This window comes from Pinus tabuliformis, chromosome 2_2, assembly GCF_031772625.1.
Source record: "Pinus tabuliformis cultivar Carrire ecotype Pingquan chromosome 2_2, CPIR1, whole genome shotgun sequence".
NCBI classification, from domain to species: Eukaryota; Viridiplantae; Streptophyta; class Pinopsida; order Pinales; family Pinaceae; genus Pinus; species Pinus tabuliformis.
Window position 1 is genome coordinate 670,308,182 of NC_142300.1, and position 18,573 is coordinate 670,326,754.

The 18,573-nt window shown below is 38.6% G+C and overlaps 2 pseudogenes; both read right to left on the reverse strand.

Moving 5' to 3' along the window:
* Nucleotides 1–558: 558 nt before the first annotated feature.
* LOC149194406 (uncharacterized) lies at nt 559–1,659 on the reverse strand (annotated as a pseudogene).
* Nucleotides 1,660–17,423: 15,764 nt separating this feature from the next.
* Nucleotides 17,424–18,292, reverse strand: LOC149194407 (uncharacterized; annotated as a pseudogene).
* Between the last annotated feature and the right edge of the window lie 281 nt (nt 18,293–18,573).

The following is an 18,573-nucleotide window of genomic DNA, read 5'->3' on the forward strand; positions in this document are numbered from 1 at the left end:
GAAATATAAAAATTTAATCTAACCTTTGTAATTGACCAGTGATTTTGATATTTTAAATCTTTTTCGAAGTGTAATTTTTTTTTAGCCCTTCTAGGAAGGACCATGAGCCTAAGAAAGGGTTAGGAAGAGTTCAATTTTGAACGTTGCTACCCACCCTAACAAAAAGATCTAGTCTCCTTGTTGCCCGTACAATCTCTTTTTCATCCGTAATCAATATATACAATCCACAAAAGCAAATGAAAGAAATGTGAATATATTTGAAATACCTGACAATAAACCATCAATGTTGTGGCAGTACAATCATCTTCAAAATGACATCGTTCTTCACTGTCCTGACTTTAGTACATAGCATGATGTAGTTTCTCTTTATCTGTAATTATGTGCATCTCCATGGATGCCATACCTAAGGGAAAAATAGAAGCTTTGAATGGCCATCATTGATGCAGCAAATTATCACAAATTCTCTGGTTCAAAATCACTGAGCATACTTCAGTTGAACTTCAGTCAGCCTGAATACCCAATCTAACCCAGCCCTTACAACGGGTTTTCATCACTCTCCTATGCCACCATTGGTAGCTTGATCACCACCTTTTGATGAAAAGTCTCATTTAACATGATGATATAATGATTTGGAGGATAGCTCATAGCTTTCTCTGAAGACTTGTTCATAATCATGAAGGTCCTCAAAGCATTGAGCCTCGGCTTCAGTCTCTTCTCCATGCTAAAACGCAGAGCCACCAGATTACCAAAAATAACATTTCGAGGAAGCTTCCATTCCTCAAAAGGAAACTTGAGATTCTTCCGCAGTTTATCCTTGGACGACCCCAGAACCTAAGGAAACCTCTTAATGTGAATCCCAACTTCCTCCTGCGTAAACCCTAATTCTCTCAAATTTCCGAACTTCACCTTAATAGTGTCTGTTTAGCTTACTTAACTGAAGAAAAGTGCGAGCAAACGCCTTAGACCCCTTCTTAACACCCATCCCCTCAACATCTTTAACAAGTCCCATCAATATTTTTTTAGACGATGATAAAACCCTAGGTTTTTTTAATATGATATATGTGGTTCGGTTATGGCTAGAAAATAAATTTTCCGGCAATTTAATGAAAATATGGGTTCGTTCCAGCAATTTAATCAGATTCTAGGCTAGAAACCATGACTGCTAGAGATCAAGAACAAACTGAAGCAAAGAAACCTTCAGGTGCGGCTAGCATTTTATGTAAAACAACAAGAGCTTTTATTGAGGAATTGGAGCAATTTCTGACCATTGAGGTCGATCCTTTCCAGGAATCAACCTTGAGCTTGACAATGCCCTCAAAATTGGACCGTAACATGATGGTGCACATGGAAAAGGCTTTACAAACACTGATTTCATTAAAACCCTTATCTCTGAAGGAAATGTAGGGTTTGTCGCGAATTATCATATGATTTTTAAGCAAGTAAATTCAGTTTTCTCCTGCAAATGTTGCTTGCCTCATCAAGAGAGAAAACACATTCATTGAGAAGGAAGCTCGCTAATGGTGTGCTTTCAAACGAGGGAGGTAGTGAAATGGGGACATTGAGAGTTGAATAAAATGCTATTAATAATTTTGCTGGACTTCGACCCAGGCGTGAGGAGAAGAGATTGATGAAGGTAGACATGGCATGGATGTGCTCCATAGATTAAACTATCGGGCCAAAGATTGTTCGAACTGATAGCGTTGTGGCCATTATCGACCAACAAAACTCTTACAAGCTTTGTTGAACCAACGTGGGAAAGAAAGAAAGAAAGAAAAAAATCATTTTAACGTTCACGAGGCTAAAGATAGCCTATGGGATAGATTTCTTTTTTGTCTGTTTGATGCATTCCGCCCTTTTTTTGTGAAGCTTCAAAATAAATTCTCCCAGTGTCTCGAAAAACCCCTCGCTAAATAGATTATCCCAAGAGCTAGCTGCCAACATATCTACATAATTCTCTCTGTTGTCTTTGAAGGCCTCACATTCTAAAATGAAATGTTTTTCTGTTTCCACTTTTCTAGAAGAACAAAAAATGCATACTCTTTCCTCGCACACTTATTTTGGCCTTTTCTAGCGCCATGTTTCACAACGGAGTTGATGAGAATTAGTCATTAACTGAGAAATAAGAATTTTGGCTCTCCAAGAGATATTAGCCTCCATGTATGCTTTTGGTTGACGACTATGAGTGGGATTAAACACTTCAATATAGTATTTGTTCTTTCTTCTTAGTTCCTTATCCCAAGTACGCTTGTGGAAATTTTCCATAGCAAGAGCTTTTATCTCTTTATTGTTTATGGGACACGCGTTCAAGAAAATACCCCATTTACTAAACCATTTGTTATTTTGCTGCATCCAAGTAATTTTTCTCTTGCACAATATGTCATTAAAGACAACCTTAGGCCATCTACCCTCTTCCATTTGCTCAATTTTTTTTAAATACTTTATGACACGTACCATAGCAATTTCTTCAATAAGAGGACTCCCCGTTTCACTTAACAAGATAGCATAAGGAACTGCACTTCTAATCTTGAATTTGTTTGTAATCAAACGCTTCTGAATTTTCTCAATTTGTCTCCACTGCATGTTGGATGTACTGTTGGCCCACAGTTCACAATCATAGAGAATCAATGGAATCACTATAAACCCAAAAAGAGTTTGAGTGGTTTTCCAGTACCATAACTCTGCCTCTCTACACCTATTTTGAAAAGCATAAAATGCTTTCCGACCCCCCAAAGTTCTTTTCTTTCTATAGCCATGCCATCTTATATTTTTTTTGAAGTCAATTCCACGATATTTGTAATCGCAACTTCTTCCAGAATGTTGCTGTCAAAGTAGAACTTATGTTGGTTATGTTTACTTTTCATAGAGAAAACCACTACTTTTGTTTTGCTGATATTGACTCTCATCCCCACACTTATACAAAAATGCTCAAGGGATAGTAAGTGCTCTTACAAACCAAGAGCCGATTTAGCAATCAGAATAAGGTCATATGCATACAAAATAAGCCTTATAACAAACTTGCCCAAATAGATACCATCACCCCCTTGATAATTTGACCACTCATTAAGCTTGTCGATATATAAACCAAAAAGGGTAGGAGATAGTGGGCAACCTTGCTTGACCCCGATATCACTTCTGAAACTTTCAAAAGTTCAGATTTTGATGTTTTACCATTAATGGAGAGAAATTCTTTGTCAGGCTAGGCAGTAACTCCTCAAAGAAAAATTGATTTGTATATCATATTCCTTCAGGTTTATCTTCATTATATACATGAGGGTGAAATTGTTCACTTCATCTCCTGATGACTATTCATATTACTTATTTATTTATTTACATTATGTTCATCCAATCCTAATGATTAGGTGTCAACATTCCCCCCCTTAATCTGAAGGGATGTTGGTGAATCCAAGCATCATTTTGAATTGTTCAAGCTTTTCTCTTCCAAGCGCTTTGGTGAAGATGTATGCAATTTTCTCATTAGTGGAACAATGACGAAGATGGATTGTTTTGGCCTCAACATGATGTCGAATCAGATGATATTTAGTATTGATGTGCTTCGTTCGATCATGGAACTTTGGGTTCTTGGTAAACTTTATTGTAGAGGTATTGTCAATCATGAGTGGAGTTGATTGTACTTGTTTTAGCTACAAATCTTCAAGAATTTTCCTAAGCCACACAATTTCTTTTGTTGCTTTAGCTGCTGCCACATATTCTACTTCTATTGTGGAATCTGCTGGAACTGATTGTTTGTGTGATCTCCAGGAGACAACTCCTGATCCAAGACTCATAACATATCCTGAAGTAGATACCCTAGTTTCTTTGTCTCCATCGAAGTCTGAATCAGAGTATCCAATCAAGCTAAAGTCATCCACCTGTGTATACTTGATTCCAAAGTCTTGAGTTCCCTTCAAGTACCTTAGAAATTTTTTTACAGCAGACCAATGTCCCTCACAAGGCTTTTGCATAAATCTGGAGAGGATTCCAACATCAAATGAAATGTCTGGTTTGGTAGTAGTTAGGTAGTTGAGACTTCCTACAAGCTGTCTATACTTTGTTGCATCCTCAAATTCTTTTCCTTCAATAGATGTGAGCTTTAAGTTTTGTTCCATTGGAGTAGTAAGAGGATTGAATTTTTTCATGCCAAACTTGTTCAACAGATCTCCAATGTATTTATTTTGAGAAAGAAATATGGACTTCGGATGTTGGGTTACTTTAATACCAAGATAGTAATGAACATGGCCCAAATTAGTCATTTCAAAACTTTTCCCCAATTCCTTCTTTATTGATGCAATGTAGCTTTCATTGTTCCCTGTCATTAAAATACCATCCACATATACCACAAGATATACAATTGTTTTTCCAACTTTCTTGACAAATAAAGTTGCATCATCAAGATCATAATGTTTGAAATTGAGTTTCAGAAGATGCTCAGTTAGTTTTTCATACTAGGCTCATGGTACTTGTTTGAGGCCATACAAGGACTTCACCAGTTTGCATACTTTATGTTCATGTCCTTTCAAAACAAATCCTTTAGGCTGGGACATAAAAACATTCTCTTTTAGATCTCCATTCAAGAAAGCGGTTTTTACATCCATTTGATGGACTTCCCAACTGTTCTAAGCTGCTAGGGCAAAGAGTGTCTGAATGGTAGCCCATTTTGTTGTGGGGGCAAAAGTCTCCTCATAGTCGACCCCTTTCTTCTGTGAAAAACCTTTTGCCGCAAGCCTAGCTTTGTGCTTGTCAAGTGAGCCATCAACTTTATACTTGTTCTTGTAGACCCACTTGTAGCCAATTGGTTTGGTTCCTAATGGAGTATCAACCAGCTTCCAAGTGCTGTTCTTTATGAGGGCATCATACTCCTTTTGCATCGCTTCTTTCCATTCATCATGAGAAGTATCTTTTTTGAAGGAATTTGGTTCAAAATCTGTAGACAGGTTCAATTCTCAATCATAAGAAAAATCCATATCAACAGGTGAATTAGAGTCATCTATATCACCTCCATTTTGCCGGTTTAAATTTCTAGTTCTTGTCTTTCCAACCTCATCAAGATGAACACTTTCAAGTGTCTTTGTCAGCCACTTTGGGGGACCTTTCTCAGATGGTCCAGGCTGCTCCATTGATTGAGTTGGGACTGAATCAAGATTGAGTCTCCCAATTCTATCAATCAAATCGCTTAAAGCATCATCCGTTGTTGGAGTTTCATGTAGGGGAGAGTTTTCTTTAGAAGAAGATTCTAGTATAGGAATCCCCCCTTCAAGATGTGGAATCTGATTATCAAATTCTTGAAATGATTTTGCTTTTGTGAATCTATCCAAGCGATCAAGTTGCCACTCAACAACATTGTTAGTTTTGGATGATTCAAGAAAAATTACATCTCTAGATACAACAAACTTTTTATTTACTTCCTCATAGAGATGATATGCTTTGGAGGTGTTTGAATACCCCAGGAAGATACATTTACAACTTCTAGCACCAAGTTTGTTTCTATGTACCTTGGTATCAAGGCATAACAGGTGGAACCAAAGACCCTGAGATGCTTTACCGAAGGAACAAGTCCATACCACATTCCATATCGAGTTTTGTTTTTGATAGCACTAGATGGACATCTATTCTTTATATATGCAACACATAGAACAACATTAGCCCAAAACATTATATTTACATTTTTGAAGAAGAGCATGGATCGTACCATATTTAAGATTTTCTTATTTATTCTTTTAGCAACACCATTATGTTGGGGATTATAAGGTACAATTGTTTGATGTTTGATCCCATGTTGGCAAAGATAGTTTTCAAATTGATTTGATGTGTATTCTTTTCCATTATCAGTGCAAATATACCCAAATATGAGATTGCGCAACATTTTCAATCCATTTATGAGAGTTCTTAAATGTTTGAAAAGCATCAGATTTGTTCTTCAATAAATAAACCCAACACATTCTGGTGTAGTCATCAATAAATGTCATCATATATGTGTTTCCATTTGAAGAAGGAACAGGCATAGGACCACATAAATCTGAATGAATGAGTTCAAGTTTTCTTTGTGTTCTTGAATGTGAATCATGAAAAGGCTATTTGCTATGCTTTCCTAGAATGCAAGCATCACATTACTTAAATTTACTAAGAATTGTAGGCAAACCAGCAACACCATTTTTCTTCAACAAATAGAGGCTGTCATAGTTCAAATGTCCAAGTGTAGCATGCCATAATAAACTTGATGGAAGTGTACCTTCTTCATGATGAGAATTGTATGAGAAATGTTGTGCACAAGCAGAGGTACCTTGCAGCTTGAGAAACCTTTCTTCTTCTATTCCCCTCATGACAAGTGAGTGGTCAGATGCTTTTCTTACCTCAAGCTTGCCATCAAACATATGAATGGAGTGACCTTGCTGGCAGATGTGGACCAAGGACAACAAGTTTCTCTTGAGCTATGGGAGATATAGAACATGATGCAGAAGAAAGTCTGGAAGACCAGGCAATTTAAGCCTGATTGTGCCAAGCCCTGATGGCTTGATTTTTTATTGGTTTGCAAAGTATACTGCTGCATCAACATTGTCAGTAAATTCTTCAAAAAAATATTTTCTATGAGTCATGTGGGAGGTTGCTCTTGAATCAAGCAACCAATCATTTTTCCAAGAAGCAAGTGAAGCATTAAATAAATATTCATTTACTCCAATATTACATTGTGCCACAACATAGTGAGCGGATTCAGGTGCTTTACCTTTGTCTGTATCATCAATTTTATCTTTTTGTTGGTTTCTTTGCTGCTCAATTTTTTCCCATGGTAACTTGCATGTAGAGGCATCATGTGATCCATTTCTTTTGCAGGATATGCAGTGCAAATATGCCTTTTCTCCTTGAGAGTGTCTGCCCCCCTGCCTCTAAAATATCTTCCTCTTCCTCTTCGACCACCTCTTCCTCTTGAAGAATCTTGAGCAGGATGCCTTTCTTTATGAGCAAGGCACACAACCTCTTCAAAAGATTCAGGGGTTGTCTTCTTTCCAAAAGCTTTCTCTCTTTCAGCAAACTTTTTCACAAGAGAGTCAAAGGTGATATCCTTGAAATTCCATTTGCTTGCAGTGACTCAAGATAATTGGAGTAAGTAGGATAAAGTGCCTTGAGAAAAGAGATAAGAGGAATATCCAATTCAACCTTAGTGGATTTGGTATCATGCATTATAGACTTTACTTCAGATGCAAGAGCAAGAAGATCATTATTTTGCAGTTGAAGAGTGAAGAGTTTAATCATGAGTTGAATAACTTCAAGTGCAAAATGTGAGTCATAGAGTTCTTTAAGCTTTTGTAAGGCTTCAAAAACAGTTGAAAATGGCGAAATATGGCGACTCACCTATTCATTTACAGATGTTGTGATTAATGCATAAGCTTTGCTATTCTTGTTTTACCAAATGACGAGCTCTTTGTCTGAGGTAGGCTATTTCGGCTCTTTGTCTCCATCTCCAACACACACTCCTTTCCACAACTCATTGAAAATGAGCGTGTGTTTTATCATCCAAGACCATTCAGGATATTTCTCTTTGCCAGTGAGAACTATTCCCATGATGGATATGATTGAATGCATATTGTAACAAAAAAAACTTCTGCTGCAAAACTTTTACTCTTAATGGGAAGAAAATAATTCTGATATGACGGGATAGCAAATTCAAATGTCAATTAGCATTCATCTGGATAGCGTTAAAGTTTAGAATATATATGGGTGAGACAGCCGAAATATATGGTGAGTGATTGTGTATATATATATGGCAGCCTAAATATACCATAAATATATAAAAAACTATACAACGCATACAATAGAGGTATATATCAGGGTTCCTATAGCGTTCTGACACCAACAACATTCCAGCAGCGTGATACCAACAACGTTCTAATACCAAGCATATAGTGGTCCTTCATGTAGCACTCACAACTTAAATTCAATGCAATGAATAATGCAACTTTCAATTTAAACGTAGCTAGTATATCAACCCAATTGTTGCTACGGTCTTGAACGCATGTTAGGCCTCAACGCATATCATAAGACAACGCTTCATTCAACGCATGGCTCAAATCAACTTTCCATCAACTTTCAACGCATTTAACTTTCATATGCATGGCTCAAATCAAATTTCATATGCATTTAACATATGCCATGAACAACATTCAAAACAGTTCAATATTCAACGCATACCATGTGCATTCAAGATGCAAGAGCAATGATTCGACCAACGGACCAACGCTCAAGATGCAAGAGAAACGACCTTCAAAACTCAATGCATGGAGAAACCGACCAGGAGTTTAAACGCACAGAGATGTAGAGATTCAATGCTCCTCTTCTGGAAAACTGAGAGATGGAAGTGGGTAAGGAAACGTATTTAGGAAAACCGTGCCAACAGTGATTATGGCAGAGAGCCTGAAGAGTGCAGAGAGGACAATTATGAAAAACCTAGGGAGTGCAGAGGGTGCATATACTGTCAGAGATTTGCAACAGCGACTATGGAGGGGGCAATAGATAGACTCCACAGGGGCAGTGGACAGATGGCAGAAGGGAGTTACAACTCATTTGGGAGGTGGCTCTGATACCATGTTAGGCTAGTCAGTAACTCCTCAAAGCAAAATTGATTTGTATATCACATTCCTTTAGGCTGATCTTCATTATATACATGAGGGAGAGGCTGTTCACTTCATCTCCCAATGCCTGTTCATATTACTTATTTATTTATTTACACTATGTTCACCCAATCTTGATGATTTGGTGTCAACATCCTTTTTGCATAAATTCTATGTTGTGAGGCCTAGAGTTCAAATGTTATGGTCACATGGTTTTTCAAGTCCCAAAATTTACATTAACGGTTCGTTAGGTGAATTTCCCACTGTCCTATGTACTTTGATTTTGTTCAGCGCATCATTTTCAATTTACTTTTCAAAATAGTTTTTATTAGGAATTATTGTTTTGAAAACACTTCTTGCCTTTTTGGGTTGTTTTTGGAGTAGTCTATCAGGTGGAGGAATTGCCAGGATTTGTTCGCCAGCTGAAAAAATTTCCGACTCCACTCATCGACATCTGTTCGAATTCTCTGGCGATTCGATGGGAGTCTGATGTGACTGTCCATGCTAGTCGAGTTAAGGCAAAGGTGGCGGGTGGGTGAAGTCAAAAAATTGGGCATTCCTCCATTCGAAATTTTTGAATTACCATTCTCCTCGTGAAAAACAAGATTTCTCAAAACAAAGCGACTCAACAATCGCGATTCCTCCAATTTTCGAATTACCATTCTCCCTGTGCAAAACTAGCTTTTTCAGAATAGAATGACTCTTTTAGCGCTTGAAATTTCACCTCAGGCTGAGAAAGGTAAACCTCAAGGCTACATCAAACCATTCAGCCTCGTAGCTAGCCCTACGGGGCAGGAGAAGGCTCTCTCCGGTCAATCTCAGTAGATCTTCAATGGGATGAGATGACCAACAAGGTAACACTGATATTAGGCTAGTAAACTGATTTAAAAGGTTGATTTGGGGTTTTTTGGGTTTTTGGTGGCAGATTGAGGAATTGCAATTTTGAGTGTGGGGATTGGACACAGTTTCTGCAGGGGGTTCTTTGGGGCGAGGTAGGAAACCGTATTGATGCCTTAAACTGAGATGGATGATCAGGAATGAAAGAGGAGGAGCTAAAGAGAGCAAAAAATGACTTTGAATTCCCTTTAGACAGTAGAAAACATTGAAATTAAACAAATTTAAAAGCAGAGCATGGCTAGCATGAATTCATACTTTAACACTTCATTTGTTTAATGTGCAGCAGTAAAGAAAGGAAATGAATCACATAACAAAGCTTACAAGAACATGAAGAAGCACACCATCAACACATGAGTCCACAAGAATCCCAAAGATGACTGCAAAACCCTTGTCTTCCTTAGCCAAAAATTGCAGAGATACAAGTGAAATAATACAATGATAGCTTCTCCCTCAAGAGTCCAACCATGAAAATGAGCAAGAAAGTACATAATATAGATGATCTAACCTCTTTCCCTGCCTCTATGGGTCGAGCTCACTATCCTAGGAGCTGTTTGAACCACTTCTAAACTAAGCACTACAAAATAGGCAGTCAAAACAACTTGCCTCTATAAACTTGGAAAACAGTTCATACATTCAATTTTTACCCTTTACATGAATAAATCTTCTAGAAATGTTAAACAAGAGTAAAAGTATCCAAAAAGTGTCACAATTACATCCATGAAGACCATCATTAACCTCAGAAAGTCGAAAAGAGTCAAATCTGCAATTTCTGGGCTGAACTGGTCAAATCTGGCAAAATTTCCTCAACGGGTCGCGCCCCTTTTCTCAACGGGTCGCGCACTTTGGAGCTCTGTTTGGGGCACTTCCAGGTGTCAGAATTGGGTGCAGGATAGCTCGTTGGAAAGGTCTGCGAGTCTAATTTCCAACCCAACTAGAATTTTTGAATTTGGAGTTCATTTGCCTAGTCAAAACTCAATTCTCCCAAGACTGCTTCTGCAACTCAAAAAAGGGGCAGAAAGTCAAATTTTGCATGTATTTTGACCTTCTGGAGGCCCAAAACCCCATAAAAACTCAAGTCCATTCATAGGCATATGTAAATTTGCATGAAAAATCTAGAAATGCTGAGTTTTTGCAAAAAGGAGCTACGATGACAAAGGGTCTCACCGGGGGTGAGACCCGTTGAGGAGCCAAAACCTGTAAATTTCCAAAAAATGCCAAAATTACCCAAAATTCTCAAATTTTTTTGGGATTTGTGTTGTAGCTGATGCTAGTGAGTGCCATGATCTTTGAGGGATGCCTCAGCCAAGATACGGAGTGGATTGGTTTTCTTCCTCCGCCTAAGAGCCTCGGACAACCTCCTTTGGAACATTTTCATTTTGGCCTTGCATACATGCATCCTTGCCCAATAGTGATTCTTCATGTTTCTCAGCAGCTGTTTCTCTTGGTTGGCCTTAGCCAATAGCCTCTCCAAGTGGGCATTCTCATGAATGAGCATTGACTCTCGGTCAGCAGGCAATGGATCACCGGGTCTTCTACGGTTCAAGACTCGGTCGCTACGAATCCTCCATAGCTCATCAAGTGATTTCTCCTCCTCCAATTGTTTGTTCCACTGCTCCAGGTAAGTAATAGTCGATTGGGCGCCCTCAAGTCTCCTCTGTAAAACATCATTTTTAGCCCTGAGATGCTGAATGATCTCCTTCGCCTCTTGGCTAGGAGAACTAGCCTCAAGATCAATCACTGGATCCTCATGAATCATGGGCTCTTTGCCCCTCTGTAGTACCTGTGCTGGTGAAGAAAGCGAGGCCCCTTCCACCTGATGTGGAGATAACACTCGCTGAGCTGAAGATGAAGGCGAGACCCCTTCAACCTGCTGTGGAGATAGTACTCGCCTAGCTGCTGCAAATAAGGCCCTTGGGCCTTTCTGATAAGTGACTAAAGGAGTGGAGCTGACATGTCGGGTGACGGGAGCATCAGGCTGCTGAGATGGTCCTCCCTCCTCATGAATGACCTCATGGTGTGGCTGAGGTGGCACTGTGAAAAACTCACGGGAGATGAACTCCTCCCATGAGATGCCCTGCTGAGTCAACTGATGTGAGACTATGAGCTGAATCAAACCATAATGACACAAGCTCCTGTACTGCTGGGCTGGGGTCTTCTTCTGCAACATGGGCACCATCCTCTGAATGTTATGAAACAAGAAGACCGGGATGTTCATCATCCTCACTCGGGTGAAATGCATCAAAAGGCGAATGTGATATGAGTACACCTGTGAAAATCTGCCCTCACAGGTAAAATAATGCATAATAAGCCTCATGATGGGAGCATACTCGCTCTGGAGAAATCTGAATGGAAAAACACCTGTCAAAAGTCTCATGAATGGTGGCTGGACATAGGGCTCAAAGTGAACAAAATCTAGCAATCTGCGCTTAGGCCATACCTCACCCACATTTGGTATCCCTGTAGCCTGTGAGATCACCTCCGGTGTCAATGTGAAGTTCACCCCTGCCAGAGTGACATGTCCATCATGGAGGTGTAAGACAAACAAGCGGGCCAACTCTCTATGATGCTGAATCTGAGAAATTCTCTCACAGAAATCATAACAAGACATATACTGAAAACAAGTCACTGCCATGGGGCAAGCCTGTAATTCTGCCAGAGAGGTGGGCTCCTCTCGCTTATGATGTCCACCCTTACCACCCTTACGAGGCCTCCTCTGTTCCTCAACCTCTGTAGATGATGAATGGTCATCACTTTGCTCATAAGTTTCGGTTTCTGACATGGTTTAGGAGCAAAGTGGACAAATAAAACTGCTGTCTCTGCCTGCAAAAAGTGCTGAAATCTATGCTGTTTCAAGGGGAACAAAACATGAGGGAAATGTTAGGGGAGGGATCTTTTAATAAGGAATGGGAATATATAAATATTACAGGGAATTTTTAAGGGAAATTTTTCAAATCATATGCATATAGGAACACATATTTGTAATAGGAAAATCATTTGCAAAGATTATTGCATAAGGGAAAGACATGCATGAAAGTAAACATGGGAATATATGTATTCATGTTCAATAAGGGAAAAAGGGAAACCATGCACAAAACATGCTGACATTTTACCAACAATTTTTGTTATTTTGCATAAGCATATGGTAGTGGGGAATTAGGGTTTTCTTTTTTTGTTTTTGATGCTTTGGGAAAGGGGTAGGGTTTTCATTTTTAATGGCTAGGGATGGGGAAAAATTTGCATTTCATTTATAAAATAATATGGGAAGAGAGATGAACATATGAGTGTAAGTGATAGGGAAAGGAAGGGAAGCCAACCAAAGGGAAAAGTAACTTGAAACAACACAAACCCTAGCACAATTTGGTCATGAACATAGCAGCCATATAAAGAGTTCCACTTGCAAAATTTTGATCATAAACGCATGCCCATGACATCCACCATTCATTACAGCAATGAATCCATGTTTATAGCACCTACCTCGAGCAAATTTGGTGATTTGGAAGAAGATTAGGGAAATTTTTTGAAGTTTGTAGCAGGCCGGCTCAACGGGTCGCGCAGGCCTCCCAACAGGTCGCGCCCCTCCCAACGGGTCGCGCACGTTGATTTTCAGAACTGCAGAAGCGCTCTGGACGGGTCGCGCACCTCCCAACAGGTCGCGCACCTCTCTCGACGGGTCGCGCCCCTCTCAACTGCCCGAAATCGCTGCAATTTTGCTCCTTTCTCTCAATCACTCTCTCTATCTCTCTTGCAAGCATTAGAATGCACAATGAGAGTGAAAGGAGGGAATTTGGGCTTTTATAAGTCTCATTTGAAAAAATTTCATTTACAAACCCACTTTCTAATGTTTATTTTTGACACTTTTAAAACACTGATTTTTTGGTTTCCTTTATCCTGAATTTGACTCATTGAGTGCTTTGACTTGATTCTTTTTGCAGGTAGATCATCTGAGGGACTTTGGCAAGGAGACCAGGGTTACTGCTGCCCTTTTGAAGATTTTTTGGAATTTCATTCTTTTTACAAAAATTTAACATGACCTTGGCTTTAAAAACAGAGTTTTTAAATCCAAGGTTAAAAATGAACTGTACATGATGAAAATATTCAAAGAAACATGTTTACAATCCTCCCTCTGGCTTGCTGGGCACTCAAGGACTTTCAAAGACATGACCTTGCAGAGATAAATGACCAAAACCCTAGACCTAGGACCTTTGACCTCAAGACAAAACAGGACAAGCTTGAAAGAGCTTAATGACTGATATTGACCTGATTCAGCAAAACCAAGAGGGGTATAAATAAACCAGCTCCTCCATCAGGGTTATGGCATGCCTAACGGGATGCAAAATTTGACACTGATGAGACACCTACTAATGCAAATGCAAAGAGCTTTGATCACTGATGGAGGGCTTTCAATACCGACACTAACAGACTCAACAATTATGATTCCTCCAATTTTTGAATTATCATTCTCCCTGCGCAAATCGAGCTTTCTCAGAACAGAACGACTCAACGATCGCAATTTCTCCTGGTAAGGAAATTTCTACCTCAATTGTGATTTCTCTGCTTCCTTCTCTTCCATTCTATGCAAAGCACCCCATAAAATTCGCCAATTTCTATAACCAAACTGAAATAATGTCCACGACTCCACCATAGCGAGGTGTTGCAAGTGATTTTCTCATCAGGAAATGTGGCCTAACAAAGGAAGAAATCAAAAAAACTTTTAGACATGACAATAAGTTACTTCGTGTAAAATACACCCAAATTTGGAAGAAACTTTGGAATTGTTGAATGGTTGTGGTTTGAATACTGTTGCTTAGGTTTTTTTTTCTTTTTTCTGGACAAAGCTTGTCATCCAAAAACAACATGAATCTTATTTGATATAATAGACTGTTATTTTAATCCTTGAGTATTACTGGATTTTGTTTTTATTGGCATGAGTGACCAAAACAACTATAGATACTCTAAGACAAATGCAAAGGCTAACACTACTACTCTTTGAACCTCCAAGATCAAAATGATAAATTATTTCAATAAATAGGATTCTAGGATGGAGCTTGTGGTCTATCAGCAGAGGATCCACTGAATGCAGGTCCTTAAGTTATATCCTCATAACCAACAGAGGCATTCTTGTTATAGCCATTAACTAGGCTTGCTACCATTTGCATCTCGTGCTCAGAAGGTCATAGTAATTATACAAGATAACCACTGTTGGGATTTTTGTGCCTATGGTCCTACTTTGAACTTTGTTCACAGCTTGTGATGCTAGTTTTAAACATCTATTAGGCTTCCAATTCAGCCCACTACAAGATTCAACAATCAAACCAAGATGAAATTGGGAAAATTATCGTATTTTTCATCAAATCACAACCTGCCTATGTAGTGTGCATAAACAAGAGTAATTAGGATGCTAAGAAACATGTTTGCAATGCTAAACTAGGCTTCCTGGATTTAAGCTTGGGGTTGATAGTTGAGTCAGAAATAACAATCCAAACCAAGAAATTGATGCTACCCCAGATCTTTCAAGAAATTGGACAATGGCATCTGACCTCTGGCTTCACACTCAATTGGTTTTAATCTAATGAAAAGGATGGGATCTCACATAACTATGAGAAGCTCCCACTATTTTATTCTTAAACTAGAGCCAACCCAATTCAAAATACCATTACAGAAATAAAATGTGGATAGATCCCCACTCATGACAGGGGCTACAGAACGGTTCATTGCTCAGTGTAATAGGGGATTGACATTCCCAAGGCTAGTCCTTACTGAAAGTCAATCCCAACCATGCAAGGTTCACACAATTAAGCATTAATTGTTATATATACCCACTTCAATATACCATTAAAGAAATAAAATGTCACCTTCCTAGGTCAGTTGGGAAAAATGACTGAATGGGCCAACCAATAGACTTTACTTGAACATTTGAGTGTTAGCGTTGAACCTTATATGTCCAGTTTTTGGCGAAGTTATTCTCAATCACAAAGTTTGGATAATTGCCAATTTCACTTCTAACTTGAACGCATCAGATTTTTATTTGATAATTGTAGGTGAATTCATTGCATGGATAGTATGTATGGTGGTGTAGAACTACCCCTCCCTTTCATTATGTTTCTTGTTTTATATGGAGGTTGAAATGTTTATGTCAGTCTGATTATGTGATAATTTTTGTGTTCATTTAGTCTACTTGTCATTCTCTCTATGGGTGTCTAAATAGGCTAATGTCTCTTTATTTTCTCCCACTCATACTGCTGTAAAAGTAGCTTCACAAGGATTGGAGACATTACGAAAATAGAAAAGATCTGTGATTTCTAATTGCGATAGAAAATTCTAGCATAAATGCCATATAATTTTTTACTGTAATCCTAATGTTTGATATGGAAATCAATGGATATGATCATTTAGATGTGCTTGCATATTTTTCCATTTTTTTTCTTGACACGAGAATTTGGATTATGTTGCCTTTTTTGCAGTTCTTGCCCACACCAATTTTTGTTGGTCCATCCCTAGTGGAACACCACACCTCTGCAAGGGGAACCTTTGATTAGTGGAAGCCATCATGGTAGTTGACTGTGAAGCCGGAGGTCACATGCCATTGTCCAATTTCATGAAAGATAGATAATTTTCCCAATTTCATCTTGGTTTGATTTCTAAACCAAGTCAATATGAGCTTTCTGGGTGAGAGAAAGAAGGGTGTTTCCCTCACCAGTGTTCAATTCCCCAAAGTGACATGTTCATCCCTAATGAACCATCATGTCCTTGCAAGGAGAACCTTTGAGAACAACCTGATAAGGAAACTAGAAATAATGTTAAAATAGAAACAAGTTTGTAAAGGCTACAAATAAACCATTTTGAGACTAGTAATGGATTTTTACAAAAACCAACCAATTTTTTGCTAGAGCGGGATTGAAACTCCAAGGACATGTCATTTCATGGATCCATTGCATATTTATATCAGCAGAAAGTTGGATAACATATATTGTTTTGATATTTTGTTATTAACACAATGGTTTTGTTGCTGACTGTCTTGAACTTTGCATTCATATAGAATCTGGGTTGTTGGGAATGATGTACTTATCTTGTCAATAAAGGCATCATTTTTGCAAAAACAACCAAATATGGATAACTCATATCAATGTAATTTGTTTGTAAAGTAGTATGAGACTTCATTCATGATTTTAATTGAGTAGTCCAGTTGTAGTATTTTATGTCTAATTTGTTTGATGTGACAGTTAAGTCTCCTTGACCTTATACACATTTCCAATGTAAAACAATGTTTCTAATTCTCACTAATGCCCTTTCATCTTTGTAGACATCTTCTTTTATATGATATGGGAAAATAGTCCAATATGTAATATTGAAGTCTAATATCCTCGGGTTGATTGGTGTGCTTTGCAAGCTTGTAAACGATCAAAATGTGTAACCTTGCATATAAGGTTCCTTGGATGCACAGAAGTAGGGATGTGATGCATCGAGATAGCAAGGATTAAAATTAAAATTTAGTTTTGCATCATTACAACACACACCTGTACTAATATTATTCTTTACTATTATATTTAAACTATTGCTTTGAATCACAAAATCATATTGCAACTTATACCCGTGAACCTCTTAGGGAAGAAGCCACTCCTTAAGATATTTATTGCTTTGCGTTTCTTTCCAATTCTTGATGCTTTTTCCACTTACTTTAATGTCAAAACACTCTGCATATTCCCCATGCACTCGATCCATATATCATCTAACCTTTTGTAGTATAACACATTCAATATTCTTTGTATCTAAAAAAACTGGAAAGTGCCAGAGATTTCCTCTTGTTGAGAGCATTTGAATACACCTTGTTCTTACAAAGAGACAAACTTACCGAAACCTTCTAGGAAGTTTTACCAAATGCTTTCATTATAACAAGTTCAACTTGTTCCCTTGAATTTGCCAAATATTTCAGGTAATGAGAGGATTTCCTTTTGTCTTCATCTGAGTTTTCTCCAAGCATTCAAGGAAAGCAATATTTGCTTTCAACATCTCAACTTGATCATGTGTATCATAACCGATATCATGGCAATAACAACAATGGTCCAACCAATCAATTGGTTTCTTGTCCTAGAGAAGACCAACTCGGTCCTTCCCACTTGACAAATTCGGCCCCCAATAGTTACCATAACGAGGAAACAATTGTGAAAGAAATGCTTTGGGACCTCTATGCTAAGGTAGCTTGGCCATGTAAGGTGTGAATGGAGGCATAGAAAATTCTGAATCTACTACTTCAAGTTGTTTTAATTCCACCTTTCTAACTTGTTCGCCAGATTTAGCATTCCATGGAAGACCCATCCCTAGAATATGTTCCCAGATCCCAAGCCTATCCTTCTGAGATTTGTTGTTCTTTGTTGTTCCATGATTTATATTTCTCTCTGGCCTAGGGATGGTGTCAATGACTCTTTCAATTTGATGTATCTGACAAAAATGTTCCCAAACTACAAACTTTTTCTGTGGTGGTTTGTTGTTATTTGCTTTTACCCAATTCCTATTATATTTTTCCGGGGAGGCTTTCTTGACTATGCCCTTCCCAGCTTGTTATATGTTTCTTGCTTGGAGATGTTGGTTGTTTCATTTTTATGTATCGACAAAAATTGTTCCCAAATGCAACGAGGCTTTTGCTTGGAAATGTTGGTTGTTTCATTTCGATTTGTTTGCCAAAAATGTTCCCAGATGGTTCGTGGTTCTTGCTTGGAGAGGCTGGTTGTTTCACTTTGATGTGTCCACCAAAAATGTTCCCAAATGTTGTGCATTTCTTGCTTGGATATGCTAGTTGTTTTGTTGTGATGTTAGATATGTTGGGTGTGGAGCCTGATTATCTTCTATATTCAAAGGTATCGCCACATAGGACCCCAGCTCGAAATGGGGGCGGCAACGCCGCCCGTAAAATGTTCGCTGCAGGGGGGGTCCAGGGGGGGGGGGGCGGCTGCGACATTTGGGAGCCCCCCCCTGGCGGGGGGTTTCGGGGGCAGCGTCCCCGAAGCTAAAAACAGCTGTAAAATTGCCTTGTAAAAGTATAGTAATTTCTAGTCAATCTGGGCCGTTCATTAGGCGGATG